A 27,035-nucleotide genomic window follows, 5' to 3' on the forward strand; every position below is an offset into this window, starting at 1 on the left:
TTGAGCAATCTATGCGAGAGGATAGAGCGGATGATTCATTCTCTATTAATTTTGCTCTACCTCGTACACCGAGATGATAGTGAGAAGAAACTGGGTAAAAGCTTGGACAAACTCTCGGGCCAGGGATTAAATCTGGCTGGCGAATGCACAAAGGAGTAGGTATTTCTCTCGCTGCTGTTAATGAGTTATTAAATATTCCTCGCGGATAGATTAAAAGCGGCCCTGTCGTGTTGCCACGTGTACGTATTCAACGCACACTTTCCCGGGCTTCCGAGATTTGCGTAGATATGCATGGTGATACATTAGCGGCGTGCGGAAAGTTTGCGGCTGCCGCGAGTTGCGATTAGTTAGTCCCGCCGGGACGCGTTGAATTCACGGTAATTATCTATTCGACACCGGCCTCGTTTTGGATTCCCGTATATGCGAGTGCATTCTCCTCGTATAAACGCGTATCAACCCCGTTTATTGTATTGTAAGACAATAATCCACGGCCAATTTCGCTGCTCGCGGTGGCCGGCTCCCGGTATCGGTGCTGCGATAAGATACGGTCCCATATCGGTGGGCTTCGAAATTCTGTTTGTGGTCAATAAATCATGATTGGAGAGTATCAACGATGCTCTCGCTAGACGCGACATAATACGCACGAAACAGATTTCTGAGCGCAAATTTATGATACCATTTCCGAATTCAAGTTCACGTATAAATGTTACAATAAATTTTGAGGAAGACACCGCTGTCAAAGAACTGTTTCTTTTAATTCTTTAAAATCTTTAAATGAAACTACACAACTCTTCTCTCATTGTTCTGTACATATACTTGCCGTAACGCGTTACAAAAATTTTAAACAGTCGCTAACATGTGCAGTACGTGTGGTCGACGATACGTACACTACGAAACGGTAACATCTCGGCGAGTTCAGACCTGAGAAAACTACGTACATCTCACGGACGACAGCACGGACTTATGCGGGAATTGCTCGCGAAAGTTTTTAATGAAAATTTGTAATCTTGGATTTTCTGCGAAGTTTTTGGACGATGAAAATGTTAATCAAACGATGCACGTAGTCGGGCACGGAATTGACGGAATCTCATTGTCTCGATGTTCTTTATAGAGCGCATATTTTTAGTGGATTTTTAAAACTGCTCTTTCATTAATTATAATTTATTCCAATTAAAGACTAAAGTAAATCATATTACTCTGCGTTTGCCGTTTGATTTGCGCTGTTCGAGCATTAATTTCACTTTAATTCAATATAAAATAATAATTCTGGTGATTATCTATTGCTTTTTATCAAAATTAAATTTTGCCGACATTCTTTTACGTGAGATTATAATTTTTTTTTTTTCAACGTCAAGTGCTTTTAATTTTTGTCAATTTTATTTATAAAGAGAAAAATTTCACACCTTGTAGCATTAACGTACCAGGGAGTTAGAGTCGGACAATTCGTAGCAAAATAAACCGTCAACAATTTCTAGCTCGACGCAACGAGTGTAAGTCTTACGCACGCGAAGTATAATCGCGAGAGATACTACCTGCATTCTATGGATTCATTTCGGCACGTGCATCCGCGAACCGTTCGAGGCATAAGCCCGAGGTCCTCCCTCTTTCTCTCTAGCCCCTGCGTCGCGCGGCGAGGTGAGATTTTGCGTGGTTTACGTAATATTTCCTGGTCACGTTCGGGATATGCATGAACTTTAAAAGTGGTGCCTTCGTGCTTACGGAATATTAAAGCCATTCATATTTACCAAGGACTAGATAGTGTAGGCACGTAATAACGCATTTCTTCTTGCCGCCTGTCCGTGCCCTCCCCTCCCCTTTCTACCACCCTACCCGGTATTCTCGTTGCACCCCCGTATATTTTTCTCCGTGCTCGTTAAAATTATCGCTTCGCCTCGGACGTACGTCTGCGTGTTGGCGTAATGTCATCCTTATACAAAAATACTGTTATCATTCATAGCCGCGTCGCGTGGAGAAAGCGCCCGGGCGCACATTCGCAGAGGCATAAACTGCGCATAATGTTCCACGCGTGTTACGTATCCTGGGGTTATAAATCAGATTGATGGATTTTAACCGTGGAGAACTTTAGAAAAATTACGGCTAATTCTTGATTATATTACGTTTAATTAAATATCGTTGTTACTCGGACGATTTCAAAAATATTGCAATTCTAATAAGTAATTTAAAAAGATATATAATAAATTTATTATATTGTAGTCTAATTAAAGGTTTAATTTTAATTTTGTTAATACGACGTGGCAATAAAGCCTCGCGAGATCTGTTTTTTTCAAAAGTATACGTGCAATATTAATAAATGGTATTCTTTTTAATTCGATGTAACAAAATTGGTCGCCAGAACGTGACTAATGCGCCCGCTCCACCTTATTTCTTACTGTCACAGTGCATTAGAAGGCTTCGGACAGTTTGAGTGCTTCTTTCAGCGCCCGGTTTACACACAAACTCACTTTGGCAGAGCTCTCGCCGTTTCCTTCCGCCCGATGATTGTAAGAGGTGCCCACGTGGCGAAATTATATCGATAGCGCCGTGAATTTGCTAGAAGAAATGCGAGGCGGTTGTAATACATCGTGTCCCATATATGCCCCAGGACACGACAGCCCGAAAAGAACTACGTTGAAAGATTCTCGTACAAGTGGCATATATGCAACTACAATATTTTTATTTGCAACGAACATTTGTATCTACGATATATTTAAAAACCGAAGTTTACTCGATATTTTAGACTGTGCGATAATTATCTATCGTGCGGAAGGAACTGCTGAGAATATGCTCGCGTAAAAGGATTTATAATGCCAAAAAGTATCTGTACGCTAAGTATTCTGAATTACTAAGGTCATGCGTCTTGCTCACGCTGTGTGGTTCAGCAATTTAAACGGACGAAGGTGAGATTTTTCTCGCCGGTGAGATTGCATCTGAACGTGAACGCGATGTACATACATAGGGTATCCGATAAATTGTGCCGCACCCAGCAACAAATTAATATTAAAAAAAAAAGAACGAGAGAAAATATAGAAAAATAATATTTTCTTTTAACGCGTTTCACACGTTGACTCCTGTAAAAATTTCTCGGACATTACCTCTGCAAAATATAGCAATTGTTCTAAAAATAACTATACTTCGATATAAAAATTCAACACTCAGATAAACGTATCTAATCGTTATTTTTCTCAAAATCAAGTCATCAACAAAATTTAATTAAAGCGCAGTTGTTATTAGACGCTTACGTTCTTAATATATTTCTGATAATATCGAAAGAAGTTAAAGTACGCGTCTTCAAAACGCAACAAAAAAAAAAGATTTTTTTTTCTATACGTTCCATTTATTTTCGAAAAAAGTCACTTTCTTCAGCAGTTGCGCAATATATTACTGGCCACCTTGTATATATTCCGCCGTCATTTGTACTACGTCGGAAAGGATGTCCTTTTTAGATGTTTCTCGTTACTCCCTTATTGCTCAGGATTCTGTGTACGCGGTCTTTTTCCATTCGCAATATTGTTCCCGTTTGCTACAGCGATTCTCGCGGCGTCATTGCATGCGCCAGCCAGACACTAGCTAGATCGATCAGGTTAATCTTTAACAGCGGTACTAATACAACAACACAATAATTCTCGATCGCGAAACTGACGTTATTTTTCAGCAAACAAGAATTGAACATTATGGGATTACTTTGTTCTACACGAAAGAAGATTAATGGCAAGTATATGATTGTTGGCAGCAACTCGTATCTCTTTTTACATTTACTTACAATATTTTTTAATAATTTTATGATGGCTATTAAATTGTTTTACTGGTTATATCCAGCGAGAGATTAATCTGTATTAATTCCGGACGAAGTGTGATGAATGAAGAGTGTATTCCCTGTGAAATCATCGTACAAGAATATGTTCACCCAAGATAAAAAAAAAAAGTGTACTTCGTTAATAATCGATCTTTCATGCATTTGGAATTGTACAACGTTTGAAAAATATATGTAAAAGATTATTTTATCGCTTTACCAGGATATACTTTTTCTGGTAATAAAACGTCCTGTAATTAGTGTTTTTATATTTGACAAAAAATTTACAACTAAATAATTTATAATCGAGAATCACCCTGCGAATTATTATAGAATGTAGAACGACATTCGTCTGTAGCTCAACTTCGCGAAAATTGTCGAACGCAATTGGCGAGATGCATGTGAAAATTGTCGCGCCTAAACATCGATCGTAATTTAAAACTGGATATGCACTCTCGCGACGAGTTTGACAGCACGCACTGCTCTTGGTAAAAATGACACGAGGACTCGTTTTGAAAGCTCTGGATATATTCGGTCCCGTTTGCTCCTCGCAGTTGTCAAAACTGTCCCGGGTGTTGTAAAAAAAAAAAAAAACTTTAGCGCAGTACACCTCGCGGAATAAATTATATGTTGTAAGATTTTACGACAGTTTAAATTTTTCAGCGAACACTAGTTTCGCCGTACTGGTCGTCAAACGTCGACAACGGCTATCTTACTGCACGACAGGTTGCAGAATATAAAGTAGCAAATTTGTGCGTTTTTGCGCGATGCAAATGATTCGAAATTACGTGTCTTGATAAAAACGCAGATATGTAAAGCTGTTACTTTTACAATAATAAATTTTTGATATATCGCTAGACTCAATTATTTGACTTCATAATCTACAGTATTAATTAATTTTTTTTTTTATGTAGCTACAACGTTTTTCTTTATTATAAAAAAAAAAGTTAAAACAGAACATTAAACATTTCAGAATTAATTTAAAAAGAACCTCAATCTGATGTATTGTACCAAAATTTTATAAAACTCAGCAAAGTCTATGCGAGATTAATTGGAGCTTGTAACTGCTCGTAACCCATTCTTTAAAACTCTATCTTGGCTGAACGGGTGATCAGCAAAATGTGCATTGAAAGCGTCGCGTTTGCATTTTGCGACGTATTCTATTCTTCACTGGAGGGTACGGGGTGGCTGATTAATTTTCGTCTAGCGAGAACGTGGCGGATTGTTGTAACAGAAGACGTTCCTCGTCGAGTTTCAAAGAACGGTATTGTTTCTGTGTGGCGGCGAACGGCGTGAATAATTAATTAGATCAATAACAATTCCCGCAGGGTGCCTCGCATACGCTCCTAGTACAATGTCGCCAAACTATACTTCACAACCCTCTACGGCTTAATTCGTGTTCGTCGGTGGTACCGGCGACGGAAGATAATAAGAATAATGTCCCGTGATTATAGGCCAGCCCTTATGATATCGCTTTGTTGCCGTCTTATCAACGGAGCATGAAAACTCTCGGTCGTTCTTTATAGAGTAACTTATCATAATCGTGCGCCCTTCGTATGCAAAGGCGCACGGTGTTTTTTTTTTACGCTAAAAATTCGCAAGCAGTTTTACGACGTCAGAGTTGTAGGTGCATGTCGTCACGCTTAATTCTTGCAAGAGAAAAATGGAAAGAAAGAAGAAAGAGTCGCGACAAAGAGAAAGGGAGAAAGAGAGAGACATTCATTTTATAATTTAAAACAAAATTGTTAATAAGTATATTCGAAATAATCGGAAAGTAATAATCCGTAATAATATTTTACAATCGTAATTATGATTCAATTATAGGACTTTAAACTTTAAAGAAAATATAATTTTTCACATTTATTTTATGTCCGTATTAATTACCCTTGCCCTTAATGAACGTTATTTTTCACGATTGTGATTTATCTTCGAAAATATGAGAGCTAGGGACATGAGATAAAACACTATTATCTTTCACTGTTAAATGTAGGTTTTATGAATAAAGTCAATATTGTCCTCCAGAAAAGGATAATTTTATCCATACTGCCGAAAGCATCGTAGAAAAATACGCTATGATTTCGGGTGCGCTCGAGGGAAGACGCGCGGAAAATAATTCGCGAGCACCGTCGTCGTCCGACTATAAAATTTCACATCGCAAAGTCAGCGCGTTTTTTCGACGTGGCCATGAAAGCTTGGTCTCTCTTTTTTTTTCTTTTTTTTTTTATTCGCGCGAACCCTTTTAATTGCATTTTTATCGCGGCACTACGTACCCGCGCGCTGCTTTCCTCATAATGTATTATTCTCTCGTTAGACGTAACAGTTTTCCATACGTGTTTCACTTCTAATTATAACGAAAATGTATGTCTTTCTCGCATGTTATTAAATTTTAAAAAAGGTCATCGTACACATGTTCTATGAATTATTTATACTCGTGCAAATTGTCGTTATGTAAATCGTGAAATATATTGTATAAAGAGCTAAGAATACATTTTTATATCTTGAAACACAAATAATTTAGTAACGTCACGTATTTTACTTACAGTTACGTATTGAAATTCGTCGGGCTTTTCAATTCGAAATTTTCACATTCTCGATACGACTTTCGCAAGAAGAGTCGCCGCACGGTAAAGTTTTGCGGCGAAATATACGGCGTCGCAACCGCGGTCGCAAGAAGTTGGAATTTCCTTAATGACGCACTTCTGGAACTTGTTGTACGCGTGCGAAAGGGAGAAATCTAACTCGACCGGAAGTTATGCTTTATTACGTTTCTCTTGTATTAGCAGTTTCGACTTTTACTATTCATATAACTGTAATGACTGTTTTGATAGGATATCCCGCAGCGTTCTTATCAGAACGCTGCGTAATGTCTTATGTCCGTTTTTCGAAAACTGATAGTCTTTAAAATCAATTAAAAATATATGTAATATTTTAAGAATAAAAAAAAAAAAAACAAATAAAATTTTTTTAATCTAACAAGAGTTTTTTTTTAACAAAAGAATTTTTCTCAATTAATTTAGTAAAGAAATTTTTTTTGCAAAGTACAAGATTAACGCGGAATTGTAACGTGCTATCTAATCGCTAGGTAAAAATATTCGCCATTTATTTTATAAAATATATTTTACATAAGTCTGGTTGATGCCTCCATTTGCCTTCTATCCCTTTCGGATCCCGGCTTAATCCCGGGTTTATCGAGCATCCAACACGGTCAGCTATTATGAGAGTGACCGGTCTTCGTGACAAACTTTAATCATTACGACTATTCTGTTTTCGTGGCCTTTATACGCAAACGGTCCTTATTACTGATACCGAGGGAATCTCACGCGTGGTCTCTGCCTTTTTACGTGTGTACCGCGAACGGAAGATACGTTCACGTACACGTAGTTCGCAAATTGCAGGGGATTGCTCAGAAAATCTGCGCGTTCGACGGAAATTATTTGGAATTCGGGACTGGAAAGGTACGGATGGGCTGGTTCGGCACTTCTCTCGATTAAACGCGTGGCCTATCCAAGCAATTGTCTTCAATAGGAAATTAAAACAGTGCTCGGACTTTCTTCCAATTACGTTGGTAAGCTCGTCCGATAAATAAAGCTATTAAGTAGCAAAGATATCCCATTATCTAGCGAGATGCGGCTTACAGAAGCTTCTGAATATCTCATCGGTGTCGACATTATGTCAGCAGTAAAAGTATGTATGCCGCGAATCGAAAAGAGAAGCATCGTTATTAATTACAAATATTTATGTACGTTGCATTGTATTATTATCGAAGTGCCGGTAACTTGGATCTTAGAGCTCGCACCGTTGCGACTTCGCGGTACTCTCTATCCACGCTATTAATCAGGCCGCAAGAAAGCGGACGAAAAAGCGAGACGGCTATGATTTATAACTAGACGCGCGGAGACGGACGCTCGAGTTTAGATCGCGCAGCGATGTATGCTCGGTTGCGCGATAAATAAAGTCAGGCGGCATTATTCCGCGCGCAAGGCGCGTGAAAAATGATTTTCGTCGGGCTCAACTGAAATATTAAATTGTAGACCGAATTAATTATGCCTTTTATCGCGCCCCATCGTCACAGACGCGTCCAACTTCATTGAACGCGAGGGATTTAATTGCGTATTCGTAGCTTAGATAGTCGACGAGCGTGACAAGGCGATGGATTAATAAAAAAAAAAAAATTAAAAAAAAAATAAAAATGAGAACACCTGAATTCCATACAAATGAAAATCTTTTATGCATCCATTTCTAAAAGCGAAAACAATTCTTTAGCATATTATATATTCAAAAAAAACTTTTTTTTATGTTATTCTTTTCTTTTCTACAGACCCATTGATATTTTTCAGGGTTTAAAATAACAATTACTTTCGGATACGCTTTAATTAATGTTCTATAAAAGCATAAGAAAAGATTTATGATATCGAATAATGCCTAGCTTCTTCACAAAAGCTAGCAGATCGTTAATTTCACCTTGTTATTAAAAAAATTTTTTAAACATTCTAATTGTTCAATCTTAAATATGCTCTTTTCTAAAAATGTTCGTTGAGAACGTGAATATTTTTAATATCAACAGACATTGAAATGTGTTTAAGAAAATTACTTGAAACGCAAATGTCTATTGCTCCGATTTAAAAAGTTTTGTAACGTTAGATTTTACGTATCGCGGAGCGATATATTATATTTATATTTGCATAACGATACTTGCCGCGAGTACGATCGGTCGGAAAACTGTATTCATATCCTAGTACGTTCTTAAGTATGTATTTATGTATGAACGATATGCTAAGTACGAGAGAAACCCCTCAGGAACGTCTATTATTCATCATAGCGAATTTCAACCGGAATCTCTCGGATCTGTTTAACGAAATCAAATCGTGCGCTTAGTACAGATTTTTGTATTCTTTTAATTATAGTCGACATTAAGATCTCGCGCATAATAAGACTAATAAGAACGAGTACAGAAGCATATCCAGCACGCTGAAACATTTCAGAGAAATTCCATAATGATTTCATCGTGATTGCTTGAAATCAGCTTCAACGTGATTGCAATTACCGACGTTATAATAACAAAAGGGATACAATTAATTTAATTATCGAGTTCATGTACGGGATGCGAGGAAAGTTCGGGCACGATTGCGTAGAATTTAATAAAACGCGACCGTGCGTATTGAAAGATCACTGCAAATATCGCGTGATATAGTTTACGGCAGTCATGGCAAAATGCACGGATTTACATAAAAATTTCGCGTGCCGTGAACGTCGGCTCTTCATGATATTGGGGGCTTTATTGTGGAACCGAACGCGCGCGTGCGACACCCGTTCGTGTTGTACACGTTCGCTTCATCGTTGCATGCACCGTTAATTAAAATCTCATTACCGCTCCTACGCCTCTTCGCCCTCGCTCTTTCCCTCCCACGGTATAAAGTTACATATTCGACCGTACCGCAACGAGTCATTAATAATGGACATTGGTCTACCAACCTTCGCTTCCTGCGAAAGACACGTCATTATACTTTAACGAGTGGTGCAAGCTGTAAATGTTGACCGATTATGCCTGACTCAATAAATTATAATAATGAAAACGTGGCTCGCTCGAAGCTGACGTGCTTTCTTAAGTTGTTAACTTCTTTCAACTAAATAATTTTTTTTTTTTTTTAATAAAAATTGAAATTGTAATTTTCTTAAAATTCACGAGTTAGTTTTCACTTCACAAACTCCCACGTTATAGTGATATTCATTTTCTTTTCTTTTTTTCTCTTTTCTTTTGGTAAAAGAAATGATTTTACATACAATTGTCCGTCACAAAGGGATTCCGCTCTTTAAGTAGACGAAACCAAGAAACTAAAACTTTTTGAAGAAAAGAATAATTTACATATGCAGAAGGACAACGACTGTTATTTCTACGCTTCGTATTTAGAACTCAGGCGGCATGCAACGCAATTACCTAAATCGTGCAAACGTATAACGCGTCGGCGAATCGCTCGAAATCACTCCCGCCCGCTCCCTCAGTCGATCGCGTTATTTAATTACGGTCGTTGAATGGTGCTTGATTGACCGCGGCGTGTTTGCCAAACGAATTTCTTTTGAATTTGCCGGCGCAGGAAACTGATTTTTTTACTACTATCGGCAAGTATCGGTGAAACAACGATTGAACTACCGAAACTATTGTTTTTATTTAGAGGGAACTGCTAAGGTTGTATTGCAGATTCAATAGCATTGTCTAATCTCACACACAAAAGTTCCGATTGGTCATTAAAATGTCAGGGGAAAGTCTATTATTTCTATTCTAAATGGCTCTTCATTGTGCTTCAATGACAAACGGTATGTCTTTGTCAAATAATATATTCTTTTGTCTGATTTTCATGTGCACGTTGATTTATCTCTTTCTTTTTTAATCTTTGTACGAGGATCTTAATAAATAACAAAGATTAATAGAACATATTCTCGAAAATTGAGGTCAAAGAAGTATTCCGTCCACAAAGGGTTAATCTTATCTAGAACTACTTACAAGATATTCGTGAATGTCTCTATCTCTCGCGGGATCAGTTGGTAGAATTTCCGAGTAATATCGGTTTCAGCTATTCCCATGTCGCTTTCGTTATCCGGGCAAATCTGTTTGCGCTCACGGCTTCGCCTATTTCGTTGTACAAACGTCACGGGAGCGTCGCGGAAGCGAGTAAACGAACAACGCACGGGGGTACCGGGGGTAACTTTTCGTGGCTGAAAGCTGGCGATTTTTGAAAGCAAAAGCTAAACCAAGCGTAAAAATAAATTTAAAAAAAAAAAAAAAATTGTGTCCTCCGTTATGCGCACAATTTTAATATTCCATTACAATAGTATTAGGTAAAACCTTTGAAACAATTTTTACATAAAACAATCGTAATATAATTGTGTAGACGAAATGTAACTAAGGCGCGTTTTGTACGGTTTGATTTTAAAACTCAACTTTTTTTCGTTTATAAACGAGATTCGCATAGTATCGCAGATAAAACTGCGTCACGCTACGAAGCGTTTTTTCGTTTAGGAGAGAAGAAAAATAAAGAGGAAGCTCTTTTTCCGCAGCAACAAATTACTTTGACCGCTCAACATTGTACACAGATGATAGATCAAGGATCGCGTCTTTATCTCGCCGGATGTTTTTCGAAGACGTGACTTACCATGAATTTTAAATAAAAAAAAAAGGAAAAAAAAAATATGAAATAAAAAAAAATAAAAAAGGCAAGAAGGGAACAACCGGAAGGAAGCTGTCGAGAAAACGTATAGCGGCGAGCCATAAAAGAGTGTTCCCTCAAAAGCGTCTCTTCTGCGTCCTAATTTCTCCCGTCGAAAATTACGTTTAGCACTTGACGCGATTTCTTCGCGCTCCGATTACTTCGGTTCTAAAATCATTTCGCTTCGATCAATCGCGGTACATTCCACAAAGTCCGATTTTCCCAATGCCGATCCCTGTATCCGCGCAATAGTAAAAAAAAAAGAAAAAAAAAGCGAAAGATAAAAAAACGTAAAATTTGCCTGCATTTTCAACGAAGAATTGTGTGTGTTGTCCCGTTCTTGATAAACCGTCATACGTCTTGAATATATAGCGGTAATACGGAGTAACACGGGAGAGAATTTGCCTACTTGCTCGCATTCTTTTCCTCGCGAAAGCCACGGTATTCTTACATTCTCGCGGGTACGGAGAGAAACAGAAGCGGGCCGGCCGCTTCGCCTACCCCCGCCGCCGAATAAATCCACAGGGTTGAGAGATTTAGTAACACTTAAGGCGCGTGTACTCGTTCGCCAATTTGTCTTGGGACGGAAAGGTACGAGCAGGCGTGTATACTAGGGGCGCGATAAGACGCCCCGAAATGCCTCCCGTTATATTATCGCTATCGGTCAGCCTTATTTATTACGCCGCGGGGGAGGGTGAGAGGGAGGGCAAACGTGCCGGGTGAGGAGGCCCGCATACACCGCGCGGCTGTTTTCTCAGCGGGCGAAGAACAAATGGAGGCTACGTCGCACTTCTCGGCTTGCATCGAGACGCAGTTGGCGCAAGTTAACGAGGAATGATTTTTACATCACGCCGTTGTAAAATTTTTTTATGCATTAATAGATAAATTAATAAAAATGAAATTATTTCGTTTCAGAAAGAATTCTTATATCTCAATGTTATAAATATATTATAATATTAAAATTTTCTATTTGCGATGTTTCATCGGATGAAACACCAATTGTTTGAATATATTGTTTTTTTTTAAGGATTTTCTTCTTTGTTCCTTTCAAAAATCTATATTTAAGTCTTAATCCTTTGTTTGAAAGATACTATTGTTTCAATGCTATGGTCTTTGTGTTGGCTATCTTTTCTTTAAAAATTTCGGCAGTGAAGGGTGGGGATACAAAATTTGACCCTGGTGGGAAAATTGACCATTCGGAGCATTCACTAAACAATATATTTTTGGAAAAAACGAAATTTTATTGGCTATTTCACCAGTTACTACCTCTTTCCACCTACCCTTTTCCCTTTCCGTTGTACGTACGAAAGGTTTTAAAAATGTTGAGCACACATTCGATTGCTCCTTAGTACCGAAAGCATCCTAAAAATCACCATCGTCTTAAGACTTATCAGATCTTCTACCTCTGTCGTCGCGCAAAGTGAAAAGGACTCGCAACAGAATTGTCCGCCGTACGAAGACCAAGGCGTACAAGGGGTCTTCGAAAAGTTCTCCGGATCGCGAAGGTAAGTGTTGTGCAATTGTAAAAAAAAATATTAATCGAAATAACGCTAGGCCTTGCTAAAAACAATTCTAGATGCACGATAATGTTGATGAATGTTAATTATTTCATAAAGTGTTTCGTTTAATTTCGCTCTAAAGACTCGTCGATTCGGTATAAAATCGAATAAATATCGATGTTGATTTTCTTACTGGGTTTAGGATCTTCAGATATTCAATTTGTGACTTGATTCGCGGAATCTAAAGTTGTTTTTACTCGCTTTCAATAAAAAGGATTATTGGATATTTTATGCATTAGTTTTTTCTTTTTTTTTTCTTTTTTTTTTCCCGAGAATACAACGCCTCGTCTTGCGGAATTTTCTTCGATTGCGTTATATCGCGTTTCGGTGCCGCATTTTATTTTTACTCGAAAGAATTCCATTGGTTTTGCAATCAATGTAATATTCATTTGTTGCCGCGTGCTGCAAATATTACACCGGTTTCGTTTGCATTGGAGCGTTTTCCATCCTTTCTCCTTTTCGCCGCGAATAAAATCGCCTTTTAATTATATTCCTCGGGGATTAACGCCGGCTAGTGCCATTGAAAACTGCTCATCGACAAGCTTATTGCACCAAAATGTTATTCACGCAGAATAACGGGTGTGCGTTTCTGCAAATACTATTACGCGTATTTGAGTTTGCTATTTCGCGGACTGGAATGCACAACGAGAATTATGCACTTTTCATAAGAGCGGCAAAACTGTTTCCCGTAATATTCTATCTATTAAAAGTGTATTTCGTTACGTGACGTTTCAACGTTTAATCAGAATATTATCGTGATTATTGTCGCTTAAACAATGCCACTTTTTCAAATTTCGCTTTCCGTGCTGGTTGATTTAACTGCACTCAACACCATTTATAGCTAATTTATTATTATAGTGCAATTAATACGTTATAATTGTATTACTAACATTTAATTAAAAATAAAAAAAAACTACAAATCCCTGTTAATAAATATTACTTTTGATAAACATATAAAAATTTGTTCTAAAATTTTAGAAAAATATAAAATTATGACATGTGATTAAAATTAAAAAAAATTCTACATCGTTTCACTTAAGCGTGTTGTTCGAGTACGCATATTTTAATGACTATTTGCATACGTGCGATATTAATTAGGTTTTGCTAGGTGTAAGTAACGTGCGTGTAATAATATTCGATATTAATCGGGCCTATTAATAATAATGGTGCAACAATTGGTGGTGTGCCTAAGGGCGATCTGATGAAAATGTGATTAAAAGCATCGGGAATAATTGCGCGTCGGGCATGCGAGAGTAAACCGGTGCAAAATATTTTAAACGCGGCCGACTCATTCAATTAAAATACGCTAACATCTTTTTACGCTTGCTTTTTGATTTTGTGGCAGGCTACTGTGTTGGAACATGACAATGTCCACATATGCGATGCATGTGCACGAATCCGTGTCGCGTACCGTGATCTGTTCTTTATATCGTATTTCAGTTCCACGAAGTTCAGTTTGTTCAGTAAAATTCACGCGCGTAAGGGCCGACTAAAAAAAGATGACGACCTATTTTGCATAGTGTAAATACGTTTCGTGGCTTTATAATTACAGACACGTATACCCGCTTGTTCTTCTTTCATCAAGTTTAAAAATAGATATTGAATCAAATTACAGAATGATAAAAATTACGAAAATATGTCTTTTTGCTTTTTCTTCTTTATTTTATTTTTTTTTTTTTTCGTGCATTTCTCTCAATGCATCGCGATGTATATCTGCATGTAAGACCTTCTCGACACATTTTCATGTTCAGCATAATGAGAGTATTCGTTAACAAGAAAAAAAGTACAGTGACGGTGGAAGTAGTAATTACGTGCGTGTACGTAATTCCGGCGCGATTCGTTACCGGATCTCATTCCGGATTTCGTTATGAACGTACAAGAGAAAAAGAAAAAAAAAAATCCATCTCGCGTTGATATAATTTATGACGTCGCTGCCGTTAGCCTGCGCACTCGCTAAAACCACCCTAGAAGTATCTTGGGATATACGGACTCATTAATCCGTCCGACCTGCCACTTCTCCCAGTTCGTTGGAAGTTTTTGCAATTTTTTGTCGGTTCGCGTGTAACCAAGTTGTTGACGTCGAACGTTTTACTGTCGGTCTTTTATTTATTTAAAAAAAAAAAAAAAAATTTAATTCAATATTTTTTACCTCGGAATTACCGTTTTGAAATATTGAATATATTAATTTTGAAACCCGAACACAGCCGTGTTGCCTATCTGCATTACGTATATTTTATATCTAGCATTAATTTCTCTATTTTTTAAATTCACGACTACACAAGCATATTGTATTATGTAAAGTAAAATATAATATTATCCTGTTAAAATAGCCTTTGAGCTAAAAATATTGATAGACATTGTGGTCGATAAGCTGCTTTATTGATAGGAAGATAATAAATAGGTAATATTAATTATACGGGCGATATTTCACAATAAATCCGTTGAGCTTCGTTGACAAATAAATTAATGCGCATCGCGGCATGATAGCTTTATTACCTTAAAATGATTTTCCCAGATAATAATTAAAATTAGTGCCTTATGGTCGTTCAAATTTAAAACAATAAGTTAATAGAATATAAATATGCATATAATAATTCTAAATTATATATTATAAAACGTATTTAAAAATCTAGCTACGTTCTCTAAAAAATATTCTCATGCGCAAATAAAGTTTTTGAAAATAATACATTTAAAGGTAGAAATGTTGGAAAAGTTGGCAAATTATTTTTAATCGTACTTCCAAAACAGGCTGTATGGACTACCAATAAGTCGTTCAATATTCAATAGAAGCCTGATATATCATACTTTCATTTTGCCGATGATATTTCTATGTTGAGAGTAGCTTCAAACGAAAGTTAACGTAAATTCAGGTCAAATTTTCGCAAACTATCACTCTTGGAGACATATCGAACGGACAGTTCCGCCCGCTGGGCGACAATGAGTACGTCAAAAGTGTTCGGGAATCAGTTGTCGGGGAGGGGGGGAGGTTTCAACTCGGAAGGGGGAGGGGGAGTGAAAATGTAATAAAGCTTTGTGTCGGCGGAATTGAATGGCAAGGGAGAAAACACGCGAATACCCGCGCGCGTATATCTGAGTTCGTAAATCGGACGGTACTTGAAGCGGATGCTGCTGCGTGCCCTAGAAAGTCCCGAGGCGGGATAATGCGACACGCTTTGTGCTCGATATTAATCCCACGCACAGAAGCAATTCACGTTGTTTAGCGTCGCGGCAATCGCGACTGCGAGAATACGCGTTCTATGTTAGTAAAGTCAGAAATGAATTAATAAGCGGGTGCAAGCTTCTCTATTTTAAGCAACTTGTTTGTTTTATATTGATTACATCACGCAACGTGCGTTTAGTAATACAAAATTATATGATACAATAATTAATCATTTATCTCTCTCATATGTGAATAATATTATAAATCTTGCCTTAACTAATAAATTCTCCTTTTCGGTAAGATGATTGTAGAAATTTGCACTTTGTCTTTGAAAAAAATTGTCAATTTTATAAAATAACGAATTAATTAATTCTTTTAATAGCCCTCCGCGGGTCTTCTTTCTCGCGGGAATCTATACGGCTGCGCATACGCTGACTTGTATCTTTCGCGTCGGCCGCGAGTGTCCGTCACCGTGTTTCGCGTAAGACGGAAAGCTCGAAATGCCACCAACGACGTTTTCTTTTGTCGTTTCAACTCGATAAGAAGTTTCTTTTCACTTACTCGTTCAATTTAAGTTGGAATACGTTCATCGCGCCCGCTCTCTTAATGCTCCTTTGCCCTTTGCGAAACTCACCGTTTCATAACGAAAGTTTCATTATTCTCCCGCCCCGGATTCCCATCCTTTTTCTGCATTTTTCCGACGTCCCTCCTGCCGCGGATTTAATTTTGTAATTACGCGGCTTCGGGGATCGTCTCTCGTTATTATCGTCGACCGACCCGACGTTCCGTTCGCTCGTTCGTTCGCGCAAGTTTTTCCTCGATGCTCATCGCGAGGTTAAGAGTCCTTACGTTACGTCCTCCTGGTCGGATTTTTAACGAACACGACTGGACTTTATTCCGCGATTCTGTTTGCCGTCGATTTTACAAGTCGAGATTTTCGCACAATGAAACGCAAGCTGAAATTACAAGGACCGAATCGATGTGGCGAATTATGCGCTCAACGAAAATACCTATCGACGTTGATCCCAAGAAAGTTGCGCTCGAATATCTGTGAATTTTTTGCTACAGACAAAAATAGCCTTTGCCGCGGCGGATTAGATTTAAATATCGTTTTATCGTTTTATAATTTTAAATATCACAGATATCATTTAATTGAATCAATATTTTCGTCGACTTCTTTAAAAAAAAAAAAAAAAAACATTTTATAAGCTAATATATTATTTCACAGAAAAATATTTATTTTCGCAATGACTAAAATATGTTTGCTAGGTGAACTAGTTTCCATTCCAAATTTATTAGGAAAAGGTGCTGCTGTTGAATCAGCCAAATTTAGAGGGCTCGCAAAAAGGTTTCATAATACTTCATAAGTAATAAGTCGCAAATTTCACAAATACTGGAATTTCGCCAGTTAATAAAGTTATGCGTCTCTCTGACATAAGTGACAATCTCGACAGGTCAACACGTCGGCGAACCGGTCGGTGATAGGATTTTCCACGTGGCAGTCGAAGTATTAATCTGCTTAGGTGCGATTGTACGGGAGTCGACACGTACGCGCGTACACCCGGCGAACACTTTGGAGTAGTAGAATGGCGCGCAGTACGATACTTATCTAAATACTACGCTATCAACCGAAACGTTCTTGCGCGACGAATTCGTACTTGTTTACATCAAGGTTGATACAGAGTCCCGCTGGTTCAGAGACGAAGCACCGTAAAAGTCTGGATAATATTCCGTGCTGCAAAGCACGAATACACCGCCAAATTTAAGCGCTTTATTTTGCTCGTCGCGTAATTCCAATATTCGCGCGAGCTGCCGCGCAATATAAATATTTCCCCGAACTAAATTATTGCCTCCCGCTACCTGAGTGGTATAGCAGAAACTTAATTTTACGCGAATGTTTGTTTGAACAAATTAGAGAGAAATGAATACTCTTTAGGAATCGGCGGAAATTTAATTTCTATAATGTTGATTTTAACGATGTTATCGCTCGTAAATGCGATGTTAATTAATTTGCAACGTTAACCTGTCAGAAAACAATCCTGACGATTTTCAATTTCTGCAAAAATATTTTAATTGCCGAAAAATTGCTTGAATGGATATATGAAGAGTGACTGTAATTCTTTTTGCGATAAGATAATGTTATTTGTTAAGGATTCGCGCTTTTTGGATAATCCTGCACTAAATTGTCGTAGAAGCCGAAAGTTCGTAGCGTGAATTTAAATCAACAGCGGTTTCGAAACGCCGGGACCGTGAACGACGCCGTTATCGGTATTCCGAGTGTCGTGCGGGAAAGACGAAATGCAGCCATTGATTACTCTGCCAGGTGGGCCCACGTGTCTCCGCGGTCGCGGTCACAGGTCGAGTTAACGTGGAATCGGGTCACGATCTCGGGATTGAAATCGTTACCGGCGACGAACCGAGGAAGAAGAGCGGTACGAACGACCGGTTACCAATCGGTCCCGTCGAATCCTACGCTATGTCCTTTCCCCGAGGGTAACTCGCAAGGCTTTCGTACTTCAACGCATCAGTCTTCGCACCGTCGCTCGTTTCTCTTCGCCGGAAAATTACGACGCGAAACTCGACTGGTGGGCTCTCTGATTTCGCTTTGATCGTGCTTGCGCGGTCTCGTTCGTCATTAGAACTGCTAGGCGACGAGTGAATCAAACAGCGGGACGTCACTTAAAATCGCAACTCCAATCGTAATCTTAGAAATTTATTTTTCTTTTTATCTGTATTCCTCCGACCACTCCCGATACCGCGGAATTAAAGTTTCAACGGTCGATCTTTTCGTTTCATCAAATTATGAAAGCAAGAGGAAATTTTTGTCGTCTCGACGTTTCTATTGAACGCTTTTTACGCGGGCTTCTTTTATTTTCTATCCCCCGTAATTGCGTATTCGTCGTCAAGTTCATCACCATTAACAATTCTCATCACGCTCTATCTCCGCGCCACGATGAAGCGCGGAGTCAACTGAATGCCACCGGTATCTATTCGCGCCGTCACCGGCATCATGGTCAGGAGCAATCGTCGCGAAAACGGGTCGTGATCTTCCGATTGAAATCGTCGCGGGGCGGCTATAGACGACGGGAAGAAGAATCGTGCCAATCTAGTAGGTGGACCACAAGCTCTCTTTCTTTGGGATACTCGGCCACTTTTGTCGCGCGGTGAACCGAGACATTCGTCTTTCGCCAACATCTAACTTTTCCCCCTTTTCACGGAAAAAATTTTGAAATAAGCAGGACGAATACTCTTGTTACGCGATACTCAAATGTATATACCTCGTACGCTTTGCATTTTCCGCGTTTAAATATAATTCCATAAAGACCATCGGCGCTCCGCGGAAACAATCTATTTCTCAAAATTCTCATTTACTACTACTTCTATGGTTTCAACACGCGGGTGAATGTGACGAGAGTCGTCTTCGCATTAAGATTGTTTCATTAAGTTAGTCGAAATTTATGTTGCCCTAAGTGTCTCACTCTCCTCGTTACCAGAAACGAAATCCTTTCTCGGTGAAATGTTCGAGTGAAGAATGTTCTCTTATTTACTGCTGAAATTCACAGTTGTCTTACCTCGGCTCCCGTAGTATTTGAGAACGTGAATGCACGTGAACGCCTTAAGGGCCGAAGGATGCGCTAAATAACGCAAGCGTGGCGAATCTTTCAGGGTGGGAGATTTAATACCGTATGTTTGCGAAAATATGTGCGACTGCATTTCGCGCAATTTCTCACGGTCCGAAGTTTTACGCGAACGATAAAAGATTATTTAATAACAAAGGAACATAAATTTCCTTGCATGAATTATGCAAATAATATTAGTGAATAACGATTTGGTAAAATAAAAATTTAATTTTAGATTCAAATAAAATATAAGGGAAATAAGTTTGTTAAATTTAGAGTCGCTTTAATTTAAGAAATTTTTCGACTGTCGTCATGTTATATTTCATTAAATTGTCAGATTCGATAGAAGATAATCTCGTCGGATGAATTTTTGATTCTACGACGTTGCAAAAAATATAGAATCCTCTGCATTATATCATTCTCCATCATGCGACCTGTTTCTTCACGCTGGAATTTCCAGTGTACCGCATATCTCTCCGCGGTTTTCATCCTTTTGGAGAACGCGGAGGCCGCCGTGGGACACCGAGTATATTTTCGTTCATTGTACAGTACACAGAGACACGCAATCCGGACTTCGCTTTTACTCTTTTTACCTCGTCGGCGGTCAAGTGTTGAACCTTCACGCCTATCCGCATGAATATTTCACCGGGAATGCGCGTTGCCGCGCGAAGGCATAAATCTTTTCTGCGCTACCATCGTCGCACTCTTCTGCAGAACGCGACCCGGAGGCCTGACAGAAAAAAAAAAAGAAAAAAAAAAAGAAAAAAAAACCGTGCTACTCGACGTATATTCGACACTGCGCGTTGCCACGAATAGACGGTGTTACACGCGGAGAGAACGCTGTAACCGGAAAGTTACGGGTTAAAAAAAAAAAATAAAAAGAAAACAAGTCGCATCCGGAAACTTTTTCACCCTTAGATATTCAGCCTTTAACTTGATCGGAATTATGCGCGCAATATTCGTGCAATTTTCCTAATCATCTAAGCAAACATTACCTACAATATTTAAGCATCCCGTGTCGATTTACGCATATAACCGCAATTAATATCTTGATTCGCGGCTGACTAAATTTAGGCTCTACTACTTCAAAGAAGTGTGAAAGAACGCGGAAAAGTTTTCTTATTTAATACCGAGACGTTCTAGCAGTTAAAGAAACACTTTCGGATTTCGAACCGTACGTCGTCCTCGAAACTCGTACACGAATTTCTATACTTAAGTACTTCTCCCCACCCTCGTTTCATCACAATTCATTATTAAAAAGTACTTCGTTTGTTCAAATATAACACATTTATCCCGGTGGCAAAATTACTCTTACTTATCCCTATTATACTCCAACTAATCCGCTCGTTCGGGTTCGGCTAACAGGAATATCGCATTGAATCCATGAGAGGTAGAAAATCGCCAGGAGAAGCGCTCTCTCGTAATTGCGCAAGGGGCAAGGGGGAATCAGAGGACGAACTGGAATTACATTAACCGACCATGGGCGCCGTCGCGACCCGGGCGGATCCCGGGCCCATTGAAGTTAATTACTTTAAGACGTCGGGCGTAATTAACGAGCCGCCTTTATGAATACCTGAAACATATTCTCGCCCCGGGAAACGCTCCTTTCGTAAACGAATGCAAAACACAGCGTTCCGGAACGGTCGGTGTCACTTCGCGTGTAATGCTCGTTAACGCGTTCTATACTGGATAAGGGACGGTGACGATGGTTGCCGGCGTATTCTTTGCCACGGGTTTCTCTCTCCCGTATGTGTGCAGGACAATTCAAAACGCGTTGACTCGCCAAGGCGTGCCCGTTTCTCGTGAAAAGAGAGAATCCACGCGTGAATTTAGCGAGAAGTCTCGCGTCTCTATGACGCGACACGTGAAATTAATTTGCGAATAAGGTATTAATAAACTTGCTAATTAAAATAATAATTCTTTCAGGTATTGGGACGGATAATATAACAAAAGCGAAATGGAGGAAAGTGCAATGGCGAAGAGCGCAATAGAGAAGAGTGCAACAAGCAATGACGCAGTACAGAATAAGACAACAGAGAGGAAAGCAGTGGATGCTATTAAAAGTACAAACAAGAAATATGAACACTTTTCCTTCTTCGGAGGAGCTGATCAGGAAGTCGCAATCATATTTGACAGCAGATATGAATATAAATTATTTTATGATAAACCACATCCGATTGATGGATTTCATTATTCTAATGCTTTCAAAGGAAAGAAGAAATGATGTGGTAGTCATCGATTTTATATATTGATCGATTTTATATATGTTCGTTCCTTTTTATTTATAAGGTTGCAATAAATGTCTTTTATTTGAAATATAATAGGATAGAATTATCAAACTTTTAAAATATGTCAGAAATGTACTACTGACAGAAAATTAGTCATAGGTTTAAGTAATAAGCTTTTATAATTATTAATAGAAGATAATTTTAGAATATCTTTAATGTCTAAATAATTAAAAGCCTCCTGTGAAAGCGATAACCAAGTAATTGATAAATTCTGATCAAACTCAGGAGTTGTATTTCCATATTTTGTAAAATTAATCCATAAATCTCTAACGATCTGAGAGTTTAAGAAATGCCTTATGGTCTTAAGCTCAATGTGGTGATACTCCCGACTATATACCTCCACGTGGCCTAATTTTGCAAAATGTGGAAATCCAACACCTCATTTTGATCAAAATTTATCAACAATTTGGTAATCACTTTCTTACCAAGTTGTTGATAAATTTTGATCTGAATGAGGTGTCGGGTTTCCACATTTTGGAAAATTAGTCCATAAATCTCTAATGATCTAAGAGTTTAAGAAATGCCTTATGGTCTTAAGCTCAATGTGGTGATACTCCCGACTGTATACCTCCACGCGGTAGAGATTGGACAATATTATATTGACTAAATACAGCGGGGACCGAACGTGCGCCGGTATAAGCAATCAATCTTAAGTTAATTAAGAAAAGACGAAACTAGTCCTAAGAATGAGAAACCTCTTTTAAAGATGGAAAAATTGCGACAGTGGTCAATGGCATAAGAATCAAGAAGACAACGAAAAATGAAAAAATACGCCTTACTACATCTAATAATTCAAGAAGAAGTAATGGGAAAAAGAAGTGTCGGCAGAAAGACATCATGACTGAAAAACCTTAGAGCGTGGTTTGGCAGATCAACAAAACTATTTCACGATGTAATGAACAAAGTAATAATAGCTAATCTACTAGCTAATATAACATCAGAGTCAACGATCGAATCGATAGTGACATTTGAAGAAGAAGAAGGAAATTTAAAATGTAAATCGCTTACAAATCGTATAATAGATGATACGCTCTCTTTAGTAAATAGTTTATTATCAATGTATATATGTATATAAAAAAAGACTAAATAATAAAATTTATATATTTATATATTTAAATAAAAGTTTTCTTCAACTCGTCATTTTTAATATTCATAAATAATTTTTAAGAGTTTCAATTTATATCGCGTATCAAAATTGCGAAAAAGAAGTATTTTATCAAAAACAGGGTGCCATTCGAGGTTTAATATGAAGATCTCTTTTGCTTGCTCTTATCGTGATAAAAATCGTGTTAAACGTTCCGGAGGGAGCAGCTTTAAGAGAGAAGGATTCAGTAACGGCTCTCGCGAATCCAAGAGCGCCTCGTGAAATCGCGAAATCCATCCTACGGACGGGACACCCACTAGGTTTATCCGCCACCTTTGATAGCAGTAATAACTCGGTCTTTCCCGCGGGAGTGCTTGCGAGGATGCCTGCGGGAAATGCACTTGCGCACGCCCGCAAACTTCCTGGCACGGCGAGAAACCGCGAAGCTTCTGACACCTCTTTCGTGAAAAACGAATGCATTAAGATTTCAATAAGTCGCGGTCGGCGAAACTCATTTTAATTTCCCGTCCCGTATATTTATGTACAAAACGACATCTTTACCGTTCAACTTTTCTCGCGTGACACACGCTTGAAATTCAACGTTAAGTTTTTATTCTCTAAGCGAAGCGTTGACGTTTCATCTTCGCTGTCTTGTTGTTACAATGGGGAATATTATAAAATGAGAGCTTTTACTCTACAACGATGCAAGTAATGAAATAGTAAAGCGATCGCAATTAAATGCTAAAATTTTCAATTAATAATCGTACATTATCATTGAATCTCTATTTCAGCCGCGTTCTTTGAGCATACTAACCAACAATCTATCATCCGTGTATCGTCAAACTGTTCCGCGGCCGATTAAATACTGCCCGCAATTTCCACGAAAGTTGGACACAATCGATAGTGCAACTAGTTGCGGATTTGCCGAGAACACGCGTGCTCATGTTACCGAACAGCTAACGTAAATTCATTGTCCATGTTTCCGGAATACTTCGGACAATGTCCCTTAACCCTGCGTGATCTACATTAATTTTCATATTGGGTTAAATATATATGATATATTAGAATAATATTTTAGAATAGAATAGAATTATATTAAAATATAAATGTTGTATATTATTAAAAATAATAGAAATTTATATTATTAAAATATTTTTTAAATGAAAAAATATCCCACCCGAAATGCTTATATTATTTAAAAAAAAAAAAAAACTAACAAATAAAAAAACATGCGACTCACCGACCGATGCGTTGCAGCGGAGTTGATGCTACAATAATCTGTAACAAATAAATATAAAATTTAAATTATAAAGATGCTAAAAATATTCATTGTAAAAAAAAAATTTTACACGTTTCTAATTATTTTTTTAATTAAATAATTAAAAATAAAATTTTCTCTTATTAAAACTACAAGGCTAGTACTTTTGCGTGGAAAAAAAAGTGATGCTTACCCATGAGTTGCTCCGCCGATGCGTGATGCCCTTCCCGAGCCTCCTCCTCCTCTCAGTCTGTCCAGGATGTCAGATCAGATGCTCCTTCTTCACACGAAACACTCGCGAAAACGCGAATAATAATTTACAATCGCGCGTGGGCCAATTTATTTATTAAAATCTTTCGCGCGGTATTATGCGACACTCCCGTTCACAAAAATTATTTAACAAAACTACTTTGCCCATTTTTTGAAACGGCACTCCCGAAATAAATCCGACAAACCTGCTGCGGTTTGTTTCACCACTAACATCGGCGACGAGTGTGCGTTGGCTCTTCTCCGGATTTTCAATCTAAACAGAAAAAAAAAAACAAAATGTGATTACACAATATTCTTGAAAGCCCAGCCACCGCAACAAGATCATACTTAGGCGAGGAACTATTTAATAATATAGATAAAATAAAAATAACCAACGTTCAAAAAAAATGTGGAAATTGAATACGCGACAATTAAAAACTATTACATACCCGAGTGGAAATGTATCTAGCTAATCTGATTATGCAGCTAGTGGTTAGATCGCGTAGATTAAATTTATATCTTAACTAGCTCGGTGACTAACTTGGTACTAGCCATAAACTATAAGAAAATATTTATTATTTAGTGACTATCTTTAAAAAATAAAGTTGTCATTTAAAAACAAAATCTGTCTAGTATCGGTCGTCTAGTCACTGTCCGGCGCGGACCACGTATCTAAATAGATATCTATACGTTTTTTTATCTGCGTACTTCTTTACTGTTTTGTTCTAACCTTACGCAAAGCTCGCTCGACTGCCGAATTCGCCGGGCAAACCGATTATCGCTGTCCACCGCCCGCGCGTCCTCCACCTTGCGAGCTTGGATTCTTGGAACGCGAAGAAGACTGCCTGCCAGATGTTGACACACGCGCGTACTCACACTACCGCGGCGGTCGACTGCCGAATTCGCCGGGCAAACTGGTTCTCGCCGCCCGCCGCCCGCGCGTCCTCCACCTTGTGAATTTCGAGCGCAAGGTGCCGGACGTAAACACACGCACGTACTAACATTACCGCGGCGATCCGCGGGCCCGGCGGACTCGGCGGTCGAGCCTTGCGTAAGGTCAGAACGCGGCAGTAGACAAGTACGCGGCGAAAAACGTTTAGATATCTAGCTTTTTTAGCTCGTTGTTAACTCGTAATAATTATTTAGTACCTAGTACGTTATGGGGGTTACACTTCTGACTCAGTGCTGAACAGTTTTGCTAGACGAGATGAACCACGAATTTGCCAGCTAATTATTAGGTAACGGTGGGAATCAATTTCCACTCGGGTAATGAGTAATTTCTTAAAAAGTAGTTAATATCGTTAAAATACGAGTCGATTGAAATGCATGAAAATCGTTTCGGGCGCGTAAACGTGATGGGAATAAAATATCGACAATATTTAATAAAATTCGATCACACTTCGAATTTAGATGTTACATTTTATAAGCGCACTGAATAATCTATCACGTTTGAATTTGATGTTAACGCAGCATTTTGCGCTACGAGTTTCCTATTGAACTCAATATCCCGTCGATATTCAGCTGCTTGAACACGAATCAGCCGATGTTATAGCATTATTAAAGGAAATCGTACGAGTCTTTTTATTTCTCGGCCTAGATTGAACATGTTGGTGGAAAGATTTACTCTATGCAGTTTACACTACACATTTGTGCCTCTAAATTAATAAAGAGTAACAAGATAATCCCTTGTTTTCGTGCGAAATAATTAAATTTAAGTATTTTTATATAACTACAATTCTCCTATAAATCACCGTCGCGGCCACGATATTTCCTGGCTATAATTCACGGAAAAGAAAAAGAGAAAAAAAAAAAAAAAATCAATTGTAACACGTGTACCTTTTTAGATCTCGAGTTACATATCAATTAGCGCGCGGCGTCACTTTCGCACGCGAAGTTTCTTAGCGCGAGACAAGAATGGAGCCCCAGATTCACAGCGAACGGTGGCTGCGATCGGCAGAAATCGCTACGTGCCGGTATTGCGCGTGCCACCGTCTGCGGAGGCCGTTCAAATCGATATACCGACGACACAAATCAAGTTTCGCTCGCGCTCTCGATGACAGGGAGAACTACCAACCGCCGTTATTTTCTGCGGTCGTCGCCCTACGGTAAAGCAGTTATGGGAACGGGCCGGCAATATCGTAAATACGATACCCGGCCGTTTCTGGACAGCCGTTCGAAATCCCAAGCGGGGTTTCTCTTTGCCGCTGCCTCCTAGCACGCTACAGGGGTTTTCCGGTCGCCTGATCACAATCTCACGAAAATTGGGTCGTACTGCGAACCCGTCCCCAGCACCCGGCCGTATCCGCCGCACCCGCGCAATCGTTCAGCCCGTTTTCGAGCACCCCTTCAATTCAGGGATTCGACAGCCTGGGCCTCGCCGCGAATTGTCGATGAAAAAAAAAAAAAAAAAAAAAATTGTCGTTTGACTCTGTCACTGTTGTTACGCTAATTGCCAGCTCGTGGCGCGGCCGGCGATAGTGTCGCCAGGTGTTTAATTACTGATAGCATCTAGCTCTCCTCTCGAAAATAGTACCTACACTTACAACGCCCTTCGCATTCTAAATCAAACAGTTTTTCCTCTCTCACTTCTTTTGAGGAATAAAACGTAACGCGTTTTATAAAATTAAGCGTAACAAATATTATTTTTAAGTTATAAGTTGACGCGAAGGAATTAAGTAATCCTAAAAATTAATAAGAGAAATTCTCGTACTGTCGTTAAATTACGTAGCATCAAGATTGAAAGAGTAGTGATAAAAAAAAAAAATATCGCGCGTTGATTCGCGTCACTGTTTCGATAAGCCACCCCTCCTGTCGGTGTGCCTGAA

General features: G+C 38.7%; 1 protein-coding gene across 1 annotated transcript in view; it reads right to left on the reverse strand.

Annotated features, from left to right (window-relative positions):
* Sprt (PDZ domain-containing protein sprite) overlaps positions 1–27,035 on the reverse strand; it is a 117,843-nt gene that overhangs the window by 69,082 nt on the left and 21,726 nt on the right. Inside the window, exons 3-4 of the mRNA XM_070675080.1 lie at positions 24,155–24,484; positions 23,944–23,981 (exon numbers count right to left, since the gene is read on the reverse strand). The gene's annotated coding sequence lies outside the window, so the exon portion shown is untranslated. The remainder of the gene's footprint in view (positions 1–23,943; positions 23,982–24,154; positions 24,485–27,035) is intronic.

This window comes from Cardiocondyla obscurior, linkage group LG03, assembly GCF_019399895.1.
Source record: "Cardiocondyla obscurior isolate alpha-2009 linkage group LG03, Cobs3.1, whole genome shotgun sequence".
Taxonomy (NCBI): Eukaryota; Metazoa; Arthropoda; class Insecta; order Hymenoptera; family Formicidae; genus Cardiocondyla; species Cardiocondyla obscurior.